The 26,547-nt window shown below is 41.4% G+C and overlaps 1 protein-coding gene across 5 annotated transcripts in view; it reads left to right on the top strand.

Moving 5' to 3' along the window:
- Positions 1-4,104: 4,104 nt before the first annotated feature.
- RERE (arginine-glutamic acid dipeptide repeats) overlaps positions 4,105-26,547 on the top strand; it is a 420,307-nt gene continuing 397,864 nt past the window's right edge. For 4 of the 5 annotated variants that reach the window (XM_036846203.1, XM_036846175.1, XM_036846185.1 and 1 more), the window contains exon 1: positions 4,105-4,582. The gene's annotated coding sequence lies outside the window, so the exon portion shown is untranslated. The remainder of the gene's footprint in view (positions 4,583-26,547) is intronic. The other variant, XM_036846194.1, reaches the window with a different exon arrangement.

The following is a 26,547-nucleotide window of genomic DNA, read 5'->3' as shown; positions in this document are numbered from 1 at the left end:
TTCTAAAAAACGGAACGATTACATTTTTACCAACAGTGCAGCAGAGTGCCTGTTTTCCCATATCCTCATCAATACTTTTGAAGTAAAAAAAAAAAAAAAATTCCTGAGGTGATTTTTTTTTTTAAATTTTATTTATTTATTTATGGCTGTGTTGGGTCTTCGTTTCTGTGCGACGGCTCTCTCCAGCTGCGGCAAGTGGGGGCCACTCTTCATCGCGGTGCGCGGGCCTCCCACCATCGCGGCCTCTCCCGTTGCGGAGCACAGGCTCCAGACGCACAGGCTCAGTAGTTGTGGCTCACGGGCCCAGTTGCTCCGTGGTATGTGGGATCTTCCCAGACCAGGGCTCGAACCCGTGTCCCCTGCATTGGCAGGCAGACTCCCAACCACTGCGCCACCAGGGAAGCCTCCTGATTTTAATTTGCCTTTATTTCATTATGAGTATATGTTTATTGAACACATTTTTTTTCTGAGACTCTTTTGTTCATATATTTGTCTGTTTTTCCATTGATTTTTTTTCCAACAGATTTGTGGGAGCCTTTGTATTAAGGAAGTCAGCCCTTTATTATAGGTGTTGAAAATATTTTCCCTCCGTTTGCTTGTTTCTTACACTGCTATGGTGTTTTTTACACTTTATAGTGATATAAAATATTTATGCAGCAAAATTTATTGGTATTCTTCCTTTATGACCTCTGGGCTTCCTGTCATGCTTAGAAAAAACTTCCTCAATCCATGATTTGAAAAAGTTTTAGTATTCCTCTAATACTTTTATTGTTTCATTTTAAAAAAATAATAAAATAGCCGACATATACAAAAGAATAAACATAACCTATATGTGGGTTATAAAGGTCAATAATAAAATAACCACTAAACTCAACCTAAGAAATAATGGTTCAGTGGCTTCAATTTTTGCATTAAAAAAATCCATTTATAATTTGGAAGAAGGTAGTTAGGAATAATAGGAATCTAGTTAAAAATTTTTTGTTTTTCTGTGTTGCTTTTGTTTTCCCATATAGCTATCTGATTACCCAACATCATTTATTAAATAATCCTTTTTTTTTTTCTCCTGGCTTCTTTTAAATAATGGTATTACATCTCTGATGTGACTTCTATATACAAATTAAATTGCTTCTACCTGTAGTAAGATATATAAAACTAACGAAAATCCTTCTTGATGTTTTCAGATTCAGGTAAGTGTTCTCCATATTCTAAAGCTTGCTAAAAAGAAAATAATGAAGCTTTCTCTAATTTCATAATGGGAAAAAACCCCACTGGATATTTGAACTCTTTCACCTTGAGCAAGTTGTTTAACTTCTCTATGCCCCAGTTTCTTGACCTTTAAAATGGAGATAATAATAATACAGTTCATGGGCTGCTGTCAGGACTAAGTGGGCTAAGAAAGCAACATGCTTTGCCTGGTGCTTGGAACATAATAACCTTTCAATCAATGGTTTAATCTTTGTTCTTATTACAGTGTATTGTTATTACCTTATCAGTCTCTTAGTTCCTTGGAAGAAAGCCTGTATTCTCTGGCTTTATGGTTGGACTACAATTCTTGCATGGGATTGTTATAGTTAAAAAGGTCTAGTTTGCTAATTTTTGGCCCAATACCATAATATTATGCTTTATAACGATGTGGAATTTTGAGACTTCTAAATCTACATTAAAAAAAACTAAATGAAAACGATGTCAGTCCCTAATACTATGGTAAATATAGTTTCCTGATCTTGAGAACCTCTCTCTTCCCTGCTGAATGGCACTGCAGGATCCCCGGGCATCACCTTGGAACCGTTGTCCATTCCTCCACCATGGAGCTGAACCTGTCTTAGAAATAGTACTCCTGTAAATGCAGATTTTGATGGAAACTGAAGCCATCTAACTAATGCACTTTACCCTTCATTATTTCCAAACTGATGTGGAATAGCTCCATCTGAGAACCGTTTACTGAATTTATTATGCTGTAAAATTCAGTTCTCACATATTAGATAGATAAGGCGGTACTAACTAGTTTTCCCATTTCATAGCTGAAGGAATTGCAGCAGAAAGGATTTTTCCTGCTGAAAGTTACTCAGAAAGGTAATGGCAAAGACCCATTTGATTTTAGATCCCTTGGGTCACAGTCCAATAATATCTACTAGTCCTATCATTTTTAAAAAATTAATTAATTAATTAATTTAGTTTTGGCTGCCTTGGGTCTTCGTTGCTGCGCTCAGGCTTTCTCTAGTTGTGGTGGGCAGGGGCTACTCTTCAATGCGGTGCATGGGTTTCTCATTGCGGTAGCTTCTCTTGTTGCCGAGCACGGGCTCTAGGCGTGTGGGCTTCAGTAGTTGTGACACGCAGGCTCAGTAGTTGTGGCTCACGGGCTCTAGAGCGCAGGCTCAGTAGTTGTGGCAGACGGGCTTAGTTGCTCCGTGGCATGTGGGATCTTCCCGGGCCAGGGCTCGAACCCATGTCCCCTGCATTGGCAGATGGATTCTTAACCACTGTGCCACCAGGGAAGCTCCCTATCGTTTTTTAAACTGTTGGATGTGGGAAACTGCAATCTGAATAGATAGTGCAAAGAGAAAATTATCACTTTATTTGAAATAGATGAGTGAATTATTTTGCCCTATGTTCTATCCCTTAATTATTCTATTATATACAGATCTGAACTCCTTCAGGAAGAGTGTATGATACAAGGACTCCAATAAGCATTTACAGTGTATTAACAAACTAACAATAGGTTGATGATTCACCCTGGATTCATGCCAGGGTCTGTAAAAGAACTCAATAAGCATGATATGCATTTCAAAAACTGCTAATCATAATTAAAAATTCCAAACCCTTCAATCCTATAAATTATGTTAAATAGAATATGAGCATTTGGCCTGCCCCTCACTCCCCTTATAGCATTGTAGACCCTGTGATTATCAGTTTTTGGGAAAGTGGGACACAATACAATGTTTTTCACAGAAAAGGTGATACTTGGATTTTTTTTAGATTTTTTTTTTTTCAAACTTACGGCATAGAGTTGTGTACACTCCTCTCTTTCCGAAATCCCCTCTGTGTCTGTGTTCCTTCTTTATTCCTTGATGAGAATTTTCAGGCTTTTCATCTTTATACTTTTTTTCAAATAAGCAGTGCAATCTACAAATTTCTTTTTTGTCTTTAAATAAATTTATTTATTTTATTTATTTATTTTTGGCTGAGTTAGGTTTTCATTGCTGCCCGCAGGCTTTCTCTAGTTGTGGTGAGCGGGGGCTACTCTTCATTGCGGTGCGAGGGCTTCTCATTGCTGTGGCTTCTCTTGTTGAGAAGCATGGGCTCTAGGCACTTGGGTTTCAGTAGCTGTGGCACATGGGCTCAGTAGTTGTGGCCTGCGGGCTCTGGAGCGCAGGCTCAGTAGTTGTGGCACACAGGCTTAGCTGTTCCGCGGCATGTGGGGTCTTCCTAGACCAGGGCTATAACCCACGTCCCCTTGCATTGGCAGGCGGATTCTTAACCACCGCGCCACCAGGGAAGCCCCTACCAATTTCTTTTTTCTTTTTCTAATTAATCTTTTCCATAGACTTATTTTGAAGACGTTAATATGCATCAGAATTTCGAGTCTTTGAGCGAATCGTTCGAACCCACTCCAAGTCCCCCCAGGGATATGAACCCGCGTCTTAAGTGGCTGAAAAGGCAAACCGTGACCCTGGTAATAACAGGAGCACTGGACTCCGGCCAATCCCGCCCCTGGGACCAGCCCGCTGCGCGCCGCGGGCCCGGGACCGCACAAAGACACGGCCGGCGGGGAGCCCAGCCCACCGCCAGGCCGCCTCCTGGAGCGCGCGCTCAAGCCTGGCCGCCGCGTAGCCAGAGCTCTACCGCTCCCCTCCTTCTTTTCTGCTCATTTTATTAGAAAGAGAAAAAAAAAAAAAAGAGAGAGAGAGAGAAAGAGAGAGAACAAGCGAGCTTGGTCTCAAAGAAGTCCTGCCCCTTCGCCCGCCCTCCGCCTCCCATTGGCCCGGCCTCCACATGCGTCACGCCGGGCCGCGCCAATGGCGAGGCGCGATACTGCGAGGTGGGCCGGGCCCGAGCGCGGAGTGGGCGGTGGGTCGGTATAGCAGCCCCGCCGCGGCTCGGCCACCATAGCCGAGGCGCCGCCGCTCCTAAAGACGCTCGCGAGCCGCCCCTCGCGCTCCTAGCCTCCTCTTCCTCCCGCACGCCCGAGAACGCTCGCCCGGCTCGGGTCTCGCCCCCGCCTCCGCGCTCCTCTCCCCTCGCTCGCCTCCCACATTGTCTCTGCCTCGTTTTCTCTCCTACTTGAGGGGAAAAAAAAAATACACCATCATCCTCCGGGAGCCCCCTCGCCCTCAGAAAAACAAAACCAGACATGAGCCTGGGCTCCCGTTCCTGAAGGACTGGCCGAGCGCGGAGCCTGGTGGAGCCCGCACGAAAGGTCACGGGAGGGAAGCCCCCGCAGCCCCCGGCTCTGTCCCCGCGGCCGGCCCGCCCTCGGCCGAGCCCGGCGGCCCCAGCCCTGTGGGCCTCCCGCCCCGTCCCCCCACTTTCCCAGGAGCCGGCCGAAACACACCTCCGTTGATGGTGTAGCGCGTCCGGGGAGGTAAGTCTCCAAGTTGCCCGCGCGCGGCGTCTGCCAGCTGTTGTGGCCCCTCGTCCTGGGCGCGGGCATGGGGCGGGCCGAGGGCTCGGCATGGAAGCCCGGGTCCCGGGTGGGGGCCGCGCACGGCCGGGGCGGGCGGGAATAAAGGGCCGGGGGCCGCTTGGCCCTGTGCGGGCCAGGTAGCTGTCCCTCTCGCCCGCTGACCCCTGCTCTTTCTTTGCTGCTTAGTCTTGCTCTGGTTTGACTTGTCTGAGGTTAAACTGTTTCATGTGACTAAATCATGGGCTGAACTGGGGGCGGGGGGCGGGGAGGCGGGAAGGGAGGAAGTCCAGGACCGAAACTGTGAATTTCTTGAATGTTTGTGGATTTGGGGGTTTGGGGGAGGACTCTTCTTAAAGTCTCATTTTCACATTAGGGGAAGATTCTCTCTTTGTATTGAAATCTCTAGTCCTTTGCTCTGTGTGGTTCTTGAATTTTAAAACCAAAAATTACTTGCGGCAGAACAGGATTCTTACTGTCATGTTTTAGTTCAGCTCTCTGAAGGAGAGTGGCTTTTATTTTTATTAGTATTATTATATTTTTTAAGGTTTTGGAAAGGAGAGAAAGTAGTTTTACATAGATCGTGTGTTGGGAGGGAGAAAGTATTGCAGGTTTCCTTTGAAACTGGTTGCTTGAGAAGTTGTTGAAAGGAAAACAAAATGATTCATTGTTGAATTGTCATTTTTCTCTGCCTCTTTTCCAAGGTTTGCTTACAGTTTTTTCTGGATTACAGACTTCAAACATTGATTTAAGCAAAATGTGTCCTTGAGAAAATGGGTGCTTTAAATGTTTCAGTATGTGTTGCTATTTTAAGGTACATTTAGAAAGTAGTTTTGTATGAATCCTGAAATAGTTTTCTCCAAAGCAATTTTTTAAACACAAAAAAGATAACTAGTAAAAGGGTAACTCGGTGAATTGCACAACAAACATTTTAATGTAACACAACTAACACGTCCTATGTTTAGGTTTGAAACAGTTTCCATAATTGCTTTCCATTTAAAGAGACCTTTTGTCTGGTGTACACTGCTTTCTGTAGCCTCAGTCTGTTGGGGGAGGGGAGAGAGGATGGATCTCTACAATAGTAAAATCATCTTGGGTAGCTATTTCCTCTCCTCGATTTGCTTGCTGAGTAATTATGAACCAGTTTGGATTTCGATGGCCTAGGCTGGATGGGAAGCTGGCTTCCAGCTCTCCCTGTTGTTGAGTCGAAGGGAAAAAAGGCAGAGGCAGACACACACACACACACACACACCACACACACACACACACACACACACCACACACACACACACACACACAACACACACACACACACACACACACACACACACACACACACCACACACACACACACACACACAATACCAGGCAGAGGGCTCATTGTTCTTCCATACACACATTCATTCTCTCTCTCCCATATTTGGGACTAGGTTTGCACAGACAAACACAGCTCTTTTTGGGAGAGGGGAGAGGAGATGGAGGAAGGGTGGGTGCTTTTCTTCTTCAGTTTTCTTTCACCCATCTTGTGTCTGGCCTTTTTTTGCAACCTTGTAAGAGGCAGAAGAGTACGTCAGAACTAAAGGACACTCGAAAACATGTTCAGAGACTCCTCTTTTCTATCACCCTTTCTTGCCTTTGCAGCCCTGGTTTCTACTGCTCTTTCTTTTTTGTGCATGTAAAGATAAAATCCCTCATCATATGTCGTGGCCTTATAGTCAGCTTTCGTATTCCTCATTGCCCCTGACTTTGTTGGAGACAGTGATTTGTTTAGTTGACTGTTACTGTAGTGAATGTGACCAGGGTCGTCTTTTCTAGGTAGAAGTAGATTGTCTCAGTTAAGATAATAAAGATTGTATTTGAGGTTAATAGTTAGCAAAGTGTGTGTGTTTATGTTTTGACGTATTGGTGGTGGTCTGAAGGTTTGGTAAGACAGGTATACTGGCTGCTGAGCTCTCTGTGTTTTGTTTTGTATTGTTTGAAAAATCGGGGTTGTAAGAAAAGATCTGGTTTTCTGCTTTTGGGGCTAATGTAGAGGCTTCCTGGAACGCTGGGCAGGGAATAGGCTGAGAAGAGTACACCTGGGTTAGACCCAGCTCTGGGGCAAGGATGCAGGTTGGTGTGAATATTGTGGGTTGCAGAGTAGCGCCTTCTACTGGTTAATTGCCTTGAAGGATCCAGACGAAGAGGATGGGGGAGGGGATTAACCTCTGAGGCCTAATGATTTTCTTTTGAACACAGTTGTAGTGCTTTCCTGCAAATGCCACTTCCCTGAGCTGCTAATACAGATGCTCTTTGACAGGCATGGCTGCATTGAGGCTTTTTACGTTATTGGCTGTCTTGACATTAATTTGTTCTATTATTAGAAGTATTTATACACTGTGACTTCCAAGGACTCTCTGTCTTTTATGAGAAACACAGTTTGCCTTGAAATAGTAAAAAAAAGTAAGGGGGCTTATTTGTGTTCTTGGTGTCTGAAACTCTACATACTCTAGCAGTCTTTTTATTTATTTATTTGGCTGCGCCGGATCTTAGTTGCGGCATGCAGGATCTTTAGTTGTAGCATGTGGGATCTAGTTCCCTGACCAGGGATTGAACCCGGGCCCACAGCACTGGGAACTCGGGAGTCTTAGCCAGTGGACCACCAGGGAAGCCCCACACTAGCAGTCTTTAAAAAGTTTTCAGTATCATTAGTAAAAAGTCAAGTAGACCTACCCTATCGAAAAGAAAAATCCCAGCACTGGACCCAGAAGTTTTCCCCCAAGATTTAATGGGGGTGGAGGGGTGGGGGATGGAGGGGTAGGAGAGGAGCTCACTGAAATCAGCAGTTTTGCATATGTAATAGTGCTGCACTGCAGTAGTGTTTCCAAGAGTCATAGAAACAAATAAAATTAAGTTGATAGGATAACTTGTTCTATGGATTAGAGTAAAAAAAAATAAGAATCAAGAGAAGATGCGAAGTGAGTACGTACAGATTAACACAGAAGGCCAATATTCCTGCTCAAAGGCTTCTAAACCAAGGTGTAGTTTCAGAAATAATCTGCTTGATAAATACCTTGAAGAATTCTTATTACATCACACGTCCTACCCATCTCAACTGTTTTAAATGTAATGAACTGTTAGAGAGGTTTGCAGTGGCAAGGGGGATTCAGTGTAGAATAAAACATCTTCTGTGTCCAGACTGGCTGCTCTAGGAATGTGATTTCTGATATCACTTTGCTTTCAAAGCTTAGAGTGTAATCTCTAAAGCTGTGGATCTTTTACAATGAATGTGAACAGGTCAATGTATATTTATTCAGCAAGAATAGAGTCAGGTAATTTCAATCCTGTATAGTCTCTGCCAATGTTTGTTACAAGGTAACTAGAATAACTGAGAACCAGTTCACTACAAGAAGGTAACCCAAATCAAGAAATAAATGCATCAGTTACTTTCAACTTTGACTTAATGGTTAGTCGTAAAGTTTTTTAAAAAGTGAGACAGTAATCATTGTCAGGTCCTGCAGCAATTATATGTAATATTGAACAGAATATGCCAGGTGCTGTAAACACACACACACGAATATGGCTTGTGCCCCCTTCTAAAAACCAGTGTATGTTGAATATTATTATGGGATTTAGTAGCACCCCTTGCTTTTAAAATTAGTTTTGACTCTCTAACATCTTGTTCAAATCTCAGTTATGAAAATTTACGTAGTAAAATAAGTTGTATATACCAAGTTCTTTGGGGAATTTTGTGCTCTTCTCCTAACTACTTTTGGCAGCTTCTTTTGTAGTTGATTTAAAGGTTAAGATAGCAGAAAATTCAGGTGTTTGAGTCATTAGTGTAACACAGCTGTGAACCTCATTACACACACACCCACACCCACACCCACACCCACACACACCCCCACACACCCACACACCCTGAAACAATACACTATTGTCTGAGATAATCAGTTTCTGATAATGTGCTCTAGTCCGTTGTAGGGTTTTTCAACAACCAGGAATTTCTCTTGAATCATAGTTAAGTGATTGTTAATAATTAATATCTTGGTAATTATTCCATATTTGTAGCTCTACTTGTCCTAAGTGTGATTTTGGTGAGCCTTTTGACTTGTGCGTAGTTTCTTGTCTAAGAGAGTTCTAGTGTTTTTTAAATAATGAGGAGAAAATGGTTAAGATTGCTTAAGTCATTTTAGTGAACATTTGATCACAAATAACTCAAACATGCTGAAATACGAAATCTATTTACTAGATTGGATTTTGTTTGGAATTGTGATTTGTATAACTTGTTGGTTTGGCAAGCAATGCAAGAGGTAATATGTGTCTGTATGTTAGGTAGCGAGGTCAGTAGGACTGCTAATACTGTATGAGGTTTTTTGTAAGTGACCTGTTTGTGCCAGTGTAAAATTGTTGTTTTTATTTGTAAAATTTGCCAGTATGTCAGCAACATACTTAACTGTGGACTATTTCTTTATGTGGTTACATTACAAAATGATAAGACCTCTAATTCATAGATCACTTGGTATTTGAGGAATTCTTACAGCCTATTTGTCTTGGGCTTTTGCAACAGAAGTTGAAGCTATGGGTCATATCCTGATTTTAAACTAGTTATATACGTGTGATTTGTGAGGGTTTTGTACGAGGAACAGAAGTCTTCCAAGCCATTCTCACATATTGGGAAAAAGTGGAACAGAAATTAAACTTCGAGAGGCCTCGCAGAAGCACCACAGGTTCAGACGGGCCCTTGTGGACGCTGGAATGCTGTTAGGGGTATGGATGCTGCCCAGCTTTCGTGACCCGATTACCGCGTTGCCTCCTCAGTGGGAAGAGTTTGTTGACCGTACACCCTAGTGCCAGGGCAGTGTATGGATGTCCAGACTGTGTGTAGCGTAAGGACAACCGCTCATAAGGGCACAGTGTTTGCGCTGTGGGCCTGGACTAACCTGAAGGAGAACTCGTGAGCAAGCATGGCCGTGCAACATCTCTAGGCAGAGTGTTGGAGCAGCACGGAGAGCCCCTCCTGCAGAGACCCATTCCAGCACCCATGGCCACGGCCACGCTCAGCAGAGACACCTACAGGGGTCCACTGGCTCCCAGAGGTCTGATTCCTGACCCCCTTACTTCTTTGCGGGGTGGGGAGCAGGAGGTGGGCGGAGTGGTGGTGGCACTTAATGTGTGTGGGGGCGAATACAGTTTAGGGGGAGTGTGAGCCAGCTGGAGTGTGGGCATGTGGTCTGCATGTATGAATTTGGAGACGCTGCCTGGGAGGCTCTGGAAACCTCTCCCTCCCTGGACAGAACCTGGCTACCCTGGGGAAGTGTATCCACGCTAGAACAGCTTGGCTTGATTCCTCACGGGTGGGTAGACTCTGGCCACTGATTTAAAAACATATTTGATATATGAAAACATCACTCTGGTGAATTTAAACTAGATGCTCTTATTGAAGGCAGAGCCTGTGTTCCTCTGCCCATTCACTCCTCTTTCCCTTCCTCTCCCTTCTTTCTGGTGGGTCATTGAATGTGACTGAAGGGGCATCACCTGGCTGAGGTCCTGCTGTCTCTGGCAGGGCCATCACATAAGGTTGTTGAGGTTGAACAATAATATACTAACTTAAATTTTTTAATTGAAGAAAGGTGTTCTTTTCCTGCACAAGGCACTAAACAGCCAGAGCTTGCCCCCTAATCCTTAGTCTCACTCAGCTGGTTAATCTCTGGTTTCTTCGTGTCTTTGTCCCTCTGCTTCCTCTTCCACTAAGGACTCTTAATTATTTAATTAACGTTTCCCAAGAAAAGAAGATCTGATAGGTTGTTAGTTATCATCACTGTTGGTAAAGGGTTTGGGATCAGACCGCCTCTTAAGCTACCTGCCTGCCTTCTAGATGGCGGGTTGCTCACACCAGCTCTCATGAGGTGCACAGTAGGAGCTGAGGGGACGGAAGGCATTCTGAGCCATGGCCTATGGAAAGGAAATTTTTTTTCTTCTTTTCTATCCTATCACATCTTTTCCATCTTCATTTTCCCTGACATCTGGTGCAGCTGTTGTTGCTTTTGATAGCTTATCTAAGTTTATTTTCCTTTAAGAAACTACATAATCATCAGTGGTAGTCAGCTCTCTTTTTTAGGTGAGATCATTTTATTACATTTGTCTTGTTTTATTTCCTATGAATCTCCTCATCTACTTGTCTGCCTACCTACTTACCCAATTTGGTGTTTCCCAAACTATATTCATGGCATACTAAAATGCTGCAAGTATTTTAAGTGTCCTAAGGTCAAATAAATTTATAATGCATATTAGCACCCTAAAGCCTTAAAAACTTAGGACTATGGTATGTAGAGGGTTTTTGTTTGTTTTTCCCTTCCCCAAAGAATGCCTGTGATGTTTTAATGAGAACCACTATTCTGTAGAACAGTTTGAGAAACACATGTGAAACTAATCCTTTCTTAATCAAGTGGCTTGTCTTTTTTCCTTAATAATGAAGAAGGTAAGTTCTGGGTGTTACTGGTATAATGCTTTGCTGCTCTGTACTGTTTTTTCTTCAAGCAAGTTTTCCACTCTAGTCTTTCCAAGGGTACAACATAACTACTATTTCCACTTTATTACATTTGTCATTCTGGAGTTAACTTTTGATTGTGCATCTGTTATCCCTCATTCCATCTTGCAATCAGGTCAAATCAATATTTTTCTTTTTTACCCTGCTCCAGTAAGCTATATTCTTATTCAAGATATAATCACTTCATTTTTTGGATAACTGCAGTCAATTGTATATCAAAGCACTGGTCTTTTAACAAATAATAAACAAAACAGGTACTTAACTATGCAGTTCACTGAAGTAAGCCTTATAGGCATGTAAAGATGAGAGAGAGCAGCCTTCTAGAAATGTTCTCTATACTGGCCATCGTGTACACTTAGTTGTTAGAAGATAAAGATAAGTGTTTAAGGGGATATAAACAAACAAGGTTCTACTGTATAGCACAGGGAACTATATCAGTATCCTGTGATAAGCCATAATTGAAAAGAATGTGAAGAAGAATATATATAAATGTATAATGGAATCACTTTGCTGTACAGCAGAATTAACACAACACTGTAAATCAACGATACTTCAATAAAATTTTAAAAAAAGATAAGTATTTTAGAGAGACAAAATATTCTGGGGTTGTATTAGTTATGTATTGCAGCATAACAAAATTACCATCAAAACTTGGTGACAGCACAGTAAAATTTATTATCTCACAGTTTCCCGTGGTCAGTAGTCTGGGAGTGGCCTAGTTGAGTGGTTCTGGCTCAGAGGTCTCTCCTGAGGTTGCAGTTTAGGATGCAGCGGGAGCTGCCATCGTCCTGAAGGCTTGATCGGGGCTAGAGGCTCTGCTTCCAGGTGACTCACTCACCTGGCTGTGGGAAGAAAGGCCTCTGCAGAAGCCTTGTTGCTTGCCACATAGACCTTTCCATATGGTTACCTGTATGACCTCATTACATGGCATTTGGCTTCCCCCAGAAATGAGAGGAGGGAGGGGAAAGAGAGAAAGCGAGGAGGAAGTTTTTTTATGGCCTCGTCTCAGAATTCACACACTGTTCACTTCCATCATATTCTATTAGTTTAGAATCAAGTCGCTAAGTCCAGCCCACAGGCAAAGAGAAGGGAATTAAGATGCAGCTCTTGAAGGGGAGGAGTATCAAAGAATTTGTAGATTTTAAAACTACTACAGGGGGGGCTTCCCTGGTGGCGCAGTGGTTTAAGAATACCCTCCAATGCAGGGACACGGGTTTGAGCCCTGGTCCGGGAAGATCCCACATGCCGCGGAGCAACTAAGCCCGTGCGCCACAACTACTGAAGCCCGCACACCACAATACTGAAGCCCTTGTGCCTAGAGCCTGTGCTCCACAACAAGAGAAGCCACCGCAATGAGAAGCCCGTGCACTGCACTGAAGAGTAGCCCCCGCTCACCGCAACTAGAGAAAGCCCACATGCAGCAACGAAGACACAATGCGGGCCAAAAATAAATAAATAAATAAATAGATTAAAAAAAATGCTATCACAGGGATTCAAAGGAGAGAGATATAGAAGATTAAAAAAAGCTTTTCCCTTTGATTAGTTATCTTCAAGCAGTGCTTTACTTTAACTAGCAGGTAGTTGCTGGTTCTGAGAGGAAGAGGGATTGACCATAACCTCACATTATTCATCTTCTCCCTCTGCCTTTGTTGAGATATCATTTATTTTCCTTACCTTCCTTTCTGTTGTTCTTCCATCAGTTTTCATCTATTTCAGTTAAAACTGTGCTTAGGACACACTGCCTTAAGTTGTTTTGGTTTGGTTACTCATATTTCCTAGCAATTAAGTACCTTCAGTTCTTTAACCTTTCCACTCATTTTATCACTTCATATCTTGTATTAATGTTTATTCTTTGCGTTTATATCTTATTGTTAATCATGTTCTTTCCATTAGATTGTAAACCCCTTGAAAGCAGAAAGCTTTCCTGTAATTATACCAGTATGTATGCTCACATGTAGAATGGGATGTATCCTAAAAGACACATTTCATTGTGTCTTAAGATGCCATCAGTAGTAAGATGCACCATATTTTATGTACCACTAAGAAATAAAATGCTGCCAATTAAACTATGTAAGACCTGTCCCAGTTCTCATGACTTAAAAATGTAAAACATCGTACACCTTAGAATCATTGAAATTTGGCCGTCTATTCAGGCCATCTTTCTTTTCACAACTGTGTATTCCTTGGAGGTCATTTCTGAAGTTAGATCTTAGAGCAGATTATTCCCTCCCGTTGAAACAGTGTTGTGGGTGGTGTCCCGTCTAACATGCTACGTCCAGCAGTGCATTGAAAGCAGGTGCTATCATAACCCAGAGTCGTTGTAGTTCTAGTTCCCAGAGTAGGTATACCTATTACATATTTTGATTTGTAATGTACTGTGTGTTTTATATGTATATAATACAAAAATACCAGCTTACTGCATCGTCAGTTTGACTTAAAATGTCAACTTTATTTTAAATATTGGTGTTCCTCATGGTTCTATTAACTCCTCCCTCAGCGCTGTCTTCCAGAGTGACCTCATTCCACCTAGTGCTTCCAACCTGCAAGTTTATAAATACAGCCCTGATCTCTCTTCTGAGATCTGGACCCATGTTGCCCTCTGTCTCCTCAGATGTCTTCTGGGCACTGAGCCTCAAAATTTACCAATCTGTATTTGTCCACCCATAACTATTATACTATTGTAGCAAAGTAGTTAAGAGCTCTAGACTCAATTCCCAGCTTTCTGCTTATTAACTCTGACTTTAGGCAAGTTACTTACCTTTCTGTGGCTCAGTTTCCTCATCTGCAATGTAGGGGTAATAATAGTACTCATAAATTTGTTGTGAGGACCAGTGTAATTAATACACATAAAGTGCTTAAAATGTCTCTGGTAAATAATAAGTGCTCAATGTTAGCCTAATTTTTAAAATTATTCCTGTTATCATTGTCATCCATAGATCTAGCTTTCCACTATGTTCCGTTTCTTTATCTGCAACACTCAACAACTACAAGATACGTAGGAGCAATGGGTCAACTCTAGAGGGTTCAAATAAGTTCTAAGTCAGCAACATAAAGTTTTTACTATTCCTTGAATATAGGAAATGCTACAGAACAGTACATGATTAAATATAAAGTGAATGACATAGATCAGAAAGTATTGGTGAGGTTTGGGGTGTTAATGAATGATCAGACGTCATAACTTAGCTGTCCCTCTTCCTTGTGATGTTCCTAAAGGAGATTTATGTAAGTAGAATAATGGCAAGTGGGAAATTCAAAGTATTATTTTATTATTAATTGGGCTTTTAGCCAAAATACCAATACAGAGCTGTCTAGTAAACTGGGTTGGGGTGTGTATTGCTTAAACTTAAAGCCTAGGCAAGGGACCTCCCTTCCTCCTAAATCTCACCGACTTACTCCTCTGGCTGGCCAGTTTACCAAAGACCCAAACGTTAGTCTTCTAGGGCGTGTGTGAGAGAAACGAGCAAGAGCAAGACAGCCATCCCTTGAGTATATATGTGTGTAACTTTTAATCTGTAATTAATATTTGAACTTATAAACAAGTCCAATCAGCGTTTTGAACTGTGACCCCATCAGATTAATATTCCCTCCTCTTAGAGAGGTTCAAGAAGGTAGGATATGGAGAGAGAGAGGCGCGTCTTGTTGGTCCACCTTCAGCTCTCTAGTGAGCTTGGTTTAATGGCCTGTGAGAAATAACCAAAAACAGTTGGCTATCGGTCTAGCAGCCCTACATTCTGACTTTTTTTAGGTCCACCCCTGGGGCCTGGGGGGAGGTGCAAAGTATTTTTCAAATTTAAGGATAAGGTTACTCTTTGAGATGAAATTAATGAGAAATGTCATGTGATAAATAAGAGTTACCATTTGGAAAAGTGGCCCACCATTAATGATAGCTACTGTGGCATTTCGGTAATGTGCTGATTTTAATTTTGGTAACGGGAGTATAGTCTTTGAGGAATATGATTATATATGATTATGTTAACAGAGCAGAACTGAAGCCTAATCATATTATGCTCAGTCTAAAACAAGACTATGACGACAGATGGGGGATGATTAACTTGGAGGCTAGAAAAGAGGCACCTGGAGTGTTGCCTTCAGATTTTGCAACCTCAGGTACACTGTTCAGGTAAACTCCAGGAGGGCAGAGCTCAGTGTTCCTTGTGTCTAGCATGTGAGGAACGCTGTAGGTATTCACTCACTTGTTGAATGACTGAATGAATAATTTTATTGTGTAATATTATTGATGTTGACGATAAAGGAGATTTGGCTTAATCTCTTAGCCCCAAGACATATTCAGGAAGCTGATTTTTGGACAAATTCTTGATAATGACATTTAAAAAAAAATTATTTATTTATTTATTTTTGGCTGTGTTGGGTCTTCGTTGCTGCGCGCGGGCTTTCTCTAGTTGTGGCAAGCGGGGGCTACTCTTTGTTGTGGTGCACAGGCTTCTCATCGCGGTGGCTTCTCTTGTTGCGGAGCACGGGCTCTAGGTGTGTGGGCTTCAGTAGTTGTGGCACGTGGGCTCAGCAGTTGTGGCTCACGGGCTCCAGAGCACAGGCTCAGTAGTTGTGGTGCACGGGCTTAGTGTCTCCGCGGCATGTGGGATCTTCCGAGACCAGGGCTCGAACCCGTATCCCCTGCATTGGCAGGCAGATTCTTAACCACTGCGTCACCAGGGAAGCCCAAACATTTAATTCTTATCATTTATAAATTAGAAAACTGTGCAGACATCTTGTCGCTATATATGATATTGAGAAATGCTTTTATAAACAGTTTATTAATATTCTTTAAGATATCTAGCTTTATAAAACATCTACATTTTTTTTTAGTATTTTATCTGTAATGGCTTAGCACCTTTTTCATAGCTTAGTGGGAATTTTAGAGTCTTTATGGAATCCTTAAGCAGTTTTTACATTATGAAAAAACTAATAACTAATAACTAATAACTCTAATAACTTGGTTTATAGGTATGCTTGAAGCAGTCTATAAGTTTCTTGATAATGAACAATGACTTTTCTTCTCACAACTCGGGAGAAATTTAGTTTTGTAAGTCGTAGGACACAGTTATCTTTCATCTGTTGGTTGTCATATTTTCTTTGCCACAGCATACATGTACACAGTGTGCAGTTGTATAATTGACATACCAGTTACTTCTGTCAACTTAGACCCAAAGTTATGAATGTGTTGTAAAGTTATAGTGTCCCAGAACTTCTTAAAACCCTGTGTTAAGAAATTGATCATAGTGATTGCCTTTTAAGGAGGCAGAGTAGGGCACTGGGGAGGGGGATGGAGAGAGAGGGAGCCTTACCTTTTCATACTCCTACTGTTTGTCATGTGTAAATATTACATAAATACATAAGAAAAAGCTGTGCTTTTTATTTTTAGATTCTTGCCATGCTTTTGTTATTAGATGCTATAGTAACACATCAGGTTAATTTATGTATGAACTGGGGTATACACAATGACTTATACACCAGTTGTGTGCCTTTGAAGAACTTTCTCACCAATGAGAATAAGACATGTACACAGTGGAGTACTAGGTAGAGGAAAGTACCTCAAGGTGTTGGTGCTGTGGTTTAAGAAAGAGAATTAGCTCTGGCTGGAGGCCTTAGGGAAGATGTGGTGTAGGAGAAGGTGTTTAACCTGTGTTTTGAAGGATTGGCAGGATTTGGACATGTGATAAGTAGCTAAGAGGATTTCAGGCAGGAAATTTCATGGAGCAAAGGCACAAAGGCTGGAAAACATGGGGAATGGTACATTTGCTGCTTCTATGATGAGGATTATTAAATTGTGTTTCAATCTCCTTTTTTTAAAAAAAAGTGTTTAAAAATGTTCTGTAGCAGGTGCAGGCAGACGTAGTTCTTTCAACTCAGGTAATTTATGTTTGAAGCTGTTGCTGGTAGCAGTTCCAACCAGATCGCAAGAGCATTTTGAAGAGGAGTCCTTTGGGCTGATTTCTCTAAGGAAGAACAGACTCATTCGGCTGGAACAGTAGAGCACTGGAAAGGCAGGGGTCATTGCATGGGGAGACTTAACACCAGGGTGAGACTATTTGAGAGCCTGATACATTGTAATTAAATATAAGTTGTAATTATAAAATTAATGTATACTCATTATAATCGATTCATACAGTTCAAAAAGAGTAGTGCCCACTCCCCCAATATTCTTCTAGACATTTCCTATGCATATATAAGCACATGTGTATATGCTATACATACTATCTTGAATTTTGCTTTTTACTTAATACTCCAATCACACATTTTTCAAGTCAATTGTAATTATACCTCGTCTTTCTTTTTTTTAAAGAAAATCTGCGTAGTGGGGCATTGTGTGGATGCATACTTTAATTTCCTGTTGATGGACACTTAGATTGATTCTGGCTTTTTTTTTTAATCCTTGTACCTGTACAGTTGCATAGGTGTATCTGTAGGATAAATTCTTAGAAGTGGAATTGCTGCAGCAATAGGTGTGTGCATTTTTAATTTTCAGAGCTGTGAATAAGTTGCCCTCCAAGATGTGCCAGTGTACACAGAGTGTTTTAAGGTTTAGATTTCCTTATCTTATCACCAACCCTGGACATTATGAAAGTTCTTGATCTTTGGTAATCTGATAGGTGAAAAATGTACAGTATTTTATCTTAATTTGCATCTTAGACCATGAATGAAGTTAATGATCTTTTTATATATCAGAATTTTAAAATACACATTTTTGTTGTCTCTCAGTAGTAGAGCTGGGTGGTTTATGTTATTTGGATCACTTCTTTCCAAGTACCATTTATTTGTTTATTTAAAAAATAACTTTACTGAGATATAATTCACATACTATAAAATTTACCCTTTTAAAGTATACAATTTGTGGGTTTTACTCATTTGTTGTTTTTTTTTTTTTTAATTATTTATTTTTTATTTATTTATTTATGGCTGTGCTGGGTCTTCGTTTCTGTGCGAGGGCTTTCTCTAGTTGCGGCAAGTGGGGACCACTCTTCATCGCGGTGCGCGGGCCTCTCACTATCACGGCCTCTCTTGTGGCGGAGCACAGGCTCCAGACGCGCAGGCTCAGTAATTGTGGCTCACGGGCCTAGTTGCTCTGCGGCATGTGGGATCTTCCCAGACCAGGGCTTGAACCCGTGTCCCCTGCATTGGCAGGCAGACTCTCAACCACTGCGCCACCAGGGAAGCCCATACTCATTTGTTTTAAAATTGAGTGCCAACCATTGCTTTGTTATTTATAGTAAATAACTATCAAGCTGGACTTGAGGTCCTCTCTTTCTTTCCAAGCTCATCAGCATATTAGGCTCAATAGGAAATGGGAAATACAACTTTTCTTGTTATTTTTCCAGTCTGTAGGCCTCTCTTACCTGAGAGTACAGTTGGGCTAGCTGGGTTCCGAAATGGAATTATGCATGACAACTGCTTTGGAATCTCAGTGCTTTGGTACTGGATGGGGAGTGATTTCTTTTAAATAACTTGCAGTTGAAACTGATTTCCAACTGCTAAAGGTGACACAAACTTTTCGACTTTTTCTGAAATTAAAAAAAAAAAATACGAAATCTGAAGTGTAAAAGCTTCTGAGGTAAAAAGATTTAAAAAATACGGTAAGTGTTTAAAATTAGTAAGTCAGTTTTTTTACGTGGGTGAGTCAACTCCTTTGTAATTACTATGGTCATTTTTTATTTCAGAGATTTCTTAATATATACTAAAGTGTGTGTGTGTGAGTGTGTGTGTGTGATAAGATGATTACATTGCTTCACTTTAAGAACAGTGGTGATCTGGCTTGTGTGTGTTTCTGTTATGTTTCACAGATATTTTCTTGCGGAGAAAAGCATGCTGGCAACTGTCAGACTGATTTTTTGAGTAAAATCTTTCTGTCCTTTAGCATTGACTCCCATCTGGTAGAGTCCCAGGTAGCTCCTGTCCAAGGACTATTACAGATTAGTAGCTCTTATTACTGGTTATATCTGGGACCCTCATCTATATGGTTGTTCATTTGGGGAAAGATGTTGACGGAGGCTCATAGTGATTTTCTATTGATTTTGATAGAACTCAGTTATTCTTTGATTTTTATAAAGTAATGCTTTAAACATTTAGTTTCCTTTTCTTCTTAGTAAAATGTCCTTAAAACTGTGATTCTTTTGCATTTTAATCCCCTCATCTTCTATTATTTCTCCATATTTTTATGCTTCTTCTGTTTGGAAAGTTGTTTTTGACTGGTTTGGTTTTAGTCCTTTAAATTAAAGTGTCTCTTCTTTTTCTCTTTTGACCTCTCTTTTCTTGTTAACAGTTTTTTCAAGTTTTAGGGTTTTTCCTACCATAAAGTCCCTTGGCCTTTGGCTTGTAGTTTTGATTAAAGTGGATTTTTTTCTTGGGCTTTTAATTAGATTTTCTTTTCCTTTAGCTCTTCATAGGGAGATTGAAGATGGCGCTGACTGACACTTGGGTCAGTGGCATGATTACTTAGGGTGAGACTAGTGTGAACACTGAGTGGCTTGAATTATCTTAATTTATGGATTTTCCATTTATACTTGAGGGCAGTTTCTTGGCTTAGAAGCACTGTCCTAAAAAAATACCCAAATAAAATTCTTGTGTGCTGTGTGCATTTGGGTCAAGGTGAGATACGAGAACTGGGTGACCTTTGGGGAAACAGTGTTTATAACCCTAGAAATAATGTTTTGCTGATATGTGATGTTGATTTGATAGGAGAGAATAATTGGGTCTTTTAAACCACTGTACGTGCTGTGTAATTCATGTTCTTTCTTGCTTCACCAAAATGTCCTGAACCATGACAACCAATGAGCATTATAAATAAGCTTGATTAGTTAACGTGAGAGGACCTGGAGTCTGAATCCACTTGTACCGTGGGTTTGAAGGGTGATGAAGTGCCCTACTTCCTCAGCTGTCGAATGGGGACTGTAGTACATCAACTGAAATGAAAAAATTGATATGGAAATAAATTGAAAAAATAAACTCTACAAATCTGGGGGGCTTCCCTGTTGGCGCAGTGGTTAAGAATCTGCCTGCCAGTGCAGGGGACACGGGTTCGAGCCCTGGTCCCGGAAGATCCCACATGCTGTGGAGCAACTAAGCCCGTGCGCCACAACTACTGAGCATGCGCCCTAGAGCCCAAGAGCCACAACTACTGAGCCCGCAAGCCACAACTACTGAAGACCGCGCGCCTAGAGCCCCACACACTGCAACGAAGAGTAGACCCCACTCTCCGCAACTAGAGAAAACCCGTGCGCAGCAATGAAGGCTCAACGCAGTAAAAAATAAATAAATAAAATAAATAAATAAAATAAATAAATTTATTTAAAAAAACCTCTACAAATCTGAAGTACTTTAGTTATCTTTTTCTTTCTCAGGAGCCTAGGCTATTGCAGCTCACAACCCTTACTTAATCTAGCAGTATTTATCCTCTGTAATGTTACCTCTAGAGAAATCCACTGTTTTCTTGATGTATTTCTTATACGAACACTACATGCAAGTGTATTTGTTTTAGATGTTTTTATGCAGTTACTACAAAGTGCTCAGTTAGTGTTCAGCTGTAGTAGAGAACTTAGATGTCTTGTCCTAAAATAAAATTTTTGTTTTCATTTTATGACAAGAGACATCAAAAATGCATTTTATGAGAGTGATAATGCATTGCTTTTTTCTTCTTTTTAAATAAACGCAGCAATTTAAAAATTTCAGAGATCTGTAAATATATTTTTTGGTGGAAAAATATAATGAGGATGGCATCAATAGGTTGTTTGACTTAGGGGATAGGAGCAGGTAGCAGTTTTTCCTGCCACCTCAATCACAGGCCTGTGAACTTTTAATGTTAAGATCTAGAGAGAGCTGATGTTAGCATGTGGCCCCTGAAATGATTTAAGAGGCTGTTTAAGTTGGTTATTCCAGTCTAACCACTCAGGAAGGAAGCTTTGAAGCTTTTTTACTTTCTGGGAGTCAAAGATTAATTTGTAATTAAAACAGTTAGTATGGGTCTTCCCCCCCCCCCCCCCCCCACTTTTAAAAAATGGTCCTGTGTCAGGGGAGAGTTGTCTGGTTAAGTGCTTACTTTTCCCATGAGGTGTTCAGATAATTTGTTTTCTCATTTGGTTTGGATATTTGGGGTAATTTCTCCCCTTAAAAATCAAATTCTGTGGGAACTGGTCATATTTTTATCACTCCCGGAGAAGAATACAGGTGCCGTCAAATTCCTTGCATTCCCAAAGTCCATTTTGCTTGGATTTTGCCTGCCTTCTTGCAGTTTTCTAGAATGCTGATTGCCAGGCTTGCGGATGTGGGGCTGGCTTTGATATCCAAGGCATCCTTTGAGGCTATTGAAGGACCGTAGAGGATGGAAATGTTTAGGTTGCAAAGCGCTTGCGGAGTAGCACACTCTGCAGATATGCTTTCTGTAGTGATTCATGACCCTTGGAAATTTACGCCTTTGATACTGTTGTCATCAAGGTGGGCCTCAGCCCCCTCTGCACATTGCTTAGAAATGATTCACTTTTAGCTCCCAATATAAAAATGGACCCCTGCTTCTCTGAGGTACCCCTCCCCTGCCGCTTCACAGCATCTTTAAACCTTCTTAAAATTGAGAGAAAATACTAGGTGTAAGACATCACTAAAAAGAATCCAACCTCTTGGGGGAGTGTTAAGAGAATTGAATGTTGGACTTCCCTGGTGGTGCAGTGGTTAAGAATCCGCCTGCCAGTGCAGGGGACACGGGTTCGAGCCCTGGTCTGGGAAGATCCCACATGCCGCGGAGAAACTAAGCCTGTGTGCCACAACTTCTGAGCCTGCAAGCCACAACTACTGAAGCCCACATGCCACAACTAGTGAAGCCCACACGCCTAGAGCCTGTGCTCCGCAACAAGAGAAGCCACCACAATGAGTAGCCCACGCACCACAACGAAGAGTAGCCCCCGCTCACCGCAACTAGGGAAAGCCCGCATGCAGCAAGCAACGAAGACCCAACGCAGCCAAAAATCAATCAATTCATTGAAAAAAAAGAGACTTGAATGTTGCTAAAGCACCAAGAAGGGAGGAGGTGGCCCTGTTTTGAGCTCATCTGCTACACCTGTTTAGTTTAGAAAACTTTGGTTTCACTTTAGACACAGTGACAATCGTCTGTCTTCTTTTAGGAGGTAATTGTCTAGGGGTAACTGTATGTGCACCGTGGCACAGTCACTGCAGGACCACTTACAGAGATGCTCTGTGGAGGGCTTTAGCCTCCTGCTCGTGGTGTTACTGAAAAAGGAACTGTGGCCTTTTGATGTAATTCTGAACAGGAGACCTGTTGTTTGTATTACGTTGAATTAGAGGTCAGTATTTGAATTTCTCTGTTTTAGTGGATATTATAAGAGAAAGGTCCATAAGAATAACAGACGGCTATGAAATTAGCCAAACACATAGTTAAAAGTATATTTCAGAGATGAGGTAAACCAGTTGTGACTACCTGGTTTCTGCTGGTTTCTGTGAATTACTGACCTGACGTTTGTTTTTACATGTGTCGAAAAGTTGTACAACTTGGTACTTTTTCAATTATAAACTTAATGGGTTATGAAAAGATATAACCTGAATTTCACTACGTGAAGAAGGCGCCCTTCTGATTTATCTTTTTCTGTGAAGCTTCACCTTTTCTGTTGGTGATAAATTCTGGGAGAGAATTGTTCTAAGTTTATAGTGATGATGTACTTTACTTATCCTTAAATGGTTTCTGACAAAGGTTTTTTCCCTTCATACTTTGTTTTGCTTGATTTTTAGAGAATTATTGGTTTGTAACTAATGTCTTTTTCTTAAATACAGTGTGTTCCCTTTTCTTCCCCTATGATTCCCATGGATGTGTTTAATTTGAAAAAAAGAGATTTCAGAGTGATCATACTTTCCACGTACCTTACTAATCATGAAAAGGAAAGCTCAATCTTGTTTTTCTGAAAGGATAGATAAGGTGATTAGTAAGTGAAACATAATGATTGTTATAGAAATGATCTGTAATTTAAGGCTGTACCTTCTAGGAGGCTGCTCTCAGCTAAGTCTCCTTTTCTCTGGGCAGTTGGCGTTTGGTAAGGGAGCATCTGAGTGATACATTGGGCTTGTCGACAGTAATTTTTAGTGTCTCTTACAGGGCACTGTACTAGGCCGTGGGAGCTCAAAGATGAGTAAGACGTGTCCCTGCTCTCAACAGAGTTCATGAGCAAAAGGAGGGAGCAGATATGAATAAAAATCACTAAAATACAGTCTGAAAGGAACTGTAGTAGAAGAAATATCATGCTCCGACAGCCCAGAGTGAGAAGCGTACATACACCCTGGACATTTATGTAGCACTTAACGGAGTTACAACACAAGACATCTTGTTTGTCAACAAATTGGTCCTTCAGCCCCCCTTCAGGCAGCTACGTTTCTTGTGGATGTGTGGCCTGGTGTAACTGGGATGAGGTTTTCCTTGTCACTGACAGTTTCCAGGCAGTAGAAGGTACCTCTCTTCTTGGGAGAGGTTGGGCATCCTAACCCGGTATTAACACCAAATACCTTTCTATATGTTTTGTTTACTTTTAAGAACATTCTCTCAGAGCTGATGTGAAAATAGTTTTGTTCATTCTTCCTGAGCCCCTTCTTTGGGGAAAAAATGATTTTCAAATAAAGAAAGAGGAGTCCTATAGCAGAAGGGCTTAGCATTGCCCCTTGATCTTCTCTGCCTTGGGAGCTTGCATACTTTTTTTGTGGACACATGCTATGAGTGAATTACATGCTGATCTGATTACATGTTTTCCTCTTGGTGTGGTGGGGGACACAGTACTTAGTTTTTCAATTCATTCTCTCCTTCCTCCCTAAATAAGAAGTAAAGCCTGACCCTTTTTTCTTCCTGGAAAATGACTGACTTAGTTTTTAGAAAAATTAAGATAACTCTATATGGAGGATATGAAGCATTGTTTAAAAATAAATATATTGCATTTAAAAAAAATGACAACAAGGATCACCTTGGGGCTTTATTAATTAAACTCCAAGCTGTTAGTCATACCTATTACTTCCTTATTTCTTTTACTGGCATTAAATCTATTCATTCACCAAATAGATTTATTATTTATTTGTATTATTATTTCTTATTTGCTAGATAATGTGGAAGGTGCTGGGGAGACTTGCACTATGACGATGTTTGCCTGCATTAGGAATGAATGAGTGAGTGAATGAATGAATTAATAAAGAAGTAAATCTGTTTCCTGTGCTAGAGGGGCATGTAAATTCAATCCTAATCACGGTGTTTGAACTTGTAGTTGCAGAGAAGAAGCTGGCACTGAATTCTGCCCGGCTGAACCTTCCACACAGGCTCTGTCAGCCAGCCAGCAGGTACTGGATGTGCTTCCAAGTTTAATACTGATGAAAGTGGGATATAAACTTCGGCCTTACAGTTTAGGAGGCAAGCCTTGTAAAAATGCAACATTTGGAGTTTTCTAGAACAAAAGTGGAACTACTCAAATACATTAGGAAACGGTTTCACTGGTCCAGCTTTTGCCCTGTGGACCAAGAGTACTTCGTCCCATTGCTTATGTGCCCCCCAAAATCTCGATGAGATATTGCACTTAAAATGAGCATTGCTTTTGGACAAAGCCTTTTTGCAGACCTGAAGATGATTATAGTCATCTGAAAAAAAAAAAAAGCGATCTGATGCTGAAAAATCAGTGTGTGTGCGCGCACACACACACACACACACACACACAGAGCAATGATTATAGCTTCTTAGATGTTCTCTTTTTTCTTATGTAATATATCAGACATAATGAAAAATACAGAAGATGCTAAAGCAGATACCATATGTCCACTCTGCAGCATGCATCATAAATAAGACAAATATAATCGAATCTCTCTCAGATGCCCTTTCTGATTGCAACTCTTTCCCCCACTCCCCCAAAGAGGTGGCCACACTGCAGATCTCAGTATTTCTCATTACCACTCATGTTTCTCTGGTTATCCTATACATGCCTATACCCCAAGAGAATACATAGTATTTTTCCATGTTCAAAAAATGTACAAGGGGGCTTCCCTGGTGGTGCAGTGGTTGAGGGTCTGCCTGCTAGTGCAGGGGACACGGGTTCGAGCCCTGGTCTGGGAAGATCCCACATGCCGCAGAGCGGCTGGGCCCGTGAGCCACAATTGCTGAGCCTGCACGTCTTGAGCCTGTGCTCCATAGCGGGAGAGGCCACGAAAGTGAGAGGCCCGCGCACCGTGATGAAGAGTGGCCCCTGCTTGCCACAACTAGAGAAAGCCCTCGCACAGAAACGAAGACCCAACACAGCCATAAATAAAATAAATAAATAAGTTAATTAATTAATTAAAAAAAATGTACAAGGGCTTCCCTGGTGGCGCAGTGGTTAAGAATCTGCCTGCCAATGCAGGGGACACGGGTTCGAGCCCTGGTCTGGGAAGATCCCACATGCCACGGAGCAACTAAGCCCGTGAGCCACAACTACTGAGCCTGCGCGTCTGGAGCCTGTGCTCCGCAACAGGAGAGGCCGAGACAGTGAGAGGCCTGCGCACCGCGATGAAGAGTGGCCCCCGCTTGCCGCAACTGGAGAAAGCCCTCGCACAGAAACAAAGACCCAACACAGCCAAAAATAAATAAATAAATAAATAAATAAATTTAAAAAAAATGTACGTAAGTGAGGTCACACTGCATGTCTCCTTCTGCAGATTACTTTTTTGTTGTGGTTCAGAATTACGGTTTTGAGATTAATCCATGCTGACACATAGAGATCTAATATATTAATTTTACTTATTTATTTATTTATTATGCAGCAGGTTCTTATTGGTTATCTATTTTATGCATATTAGTGTATATATGTCAGTCCCAATCTCCCAATTCATCCCACCACCCCCTCCCCAATGTATTAATTTTAACTACAGCATGGCATTCCAGAGACTAATTTTGCTACAATTTATTTACTCTTTCCCTAGTGATGGGCAATTAATGTGTGTATGGTTGATTGTTCTTTTCCCAACTTTGCGCTTCTACAATGGTAGAATCGATATTTTTGTGCATGTCTCTTAGGGATGAAGCGCTGTGTTGAAAGTACATTAAAAAAAAAAAAGTGGAACTACTTATTGTATAGCATAACAAATATAGTTCACATTCAGGCTAACTAGAGGTTATTGTGGGTTAAAGAAGTTAACTAAGAATCCATTGAGAAGCTAAGAGGGGGGCCTTGAAGAATGGGTGCTATTTGACTAGGAACTGGGAGAGCAGGTTAGGGCAGTCCTAGCAGGGTCAGCCTGAGGCAGGAATGAGGATGGTGTGTCCAGGGTTAAGTAAAGAGAGCCTGGTTGGAGTAACAAATCTGTGGGGAGGAATGGGGTGGGATAAGTTAGGTGGACCATATGAGAGAGGCTTGGAATGCTCAGCACAGAATTCCTGTTGACACCT

The sequence above is a fragment of the Balaenoptera musculus genome, chromosome 1 (genome assembly GCF_009873245.2).
Source record: "Balaenoptera musculus isolate JJ_BM4_2016_0621 chromosome 1, mBalMus1.pri.v3, whole genome shotgun sequence".
Classification (NCBI taxonomy): Eukaryota; Metazoa; Chordata; class Mammalia; order Artiodactyla; family Balaenopteridae; genus Balaenoptera; species Balaenoptera musculus.
Note: the sequence above shows the minus strand (reverse complement) of the source record. Positions and strands in the feature narration are given on the sequence as shown.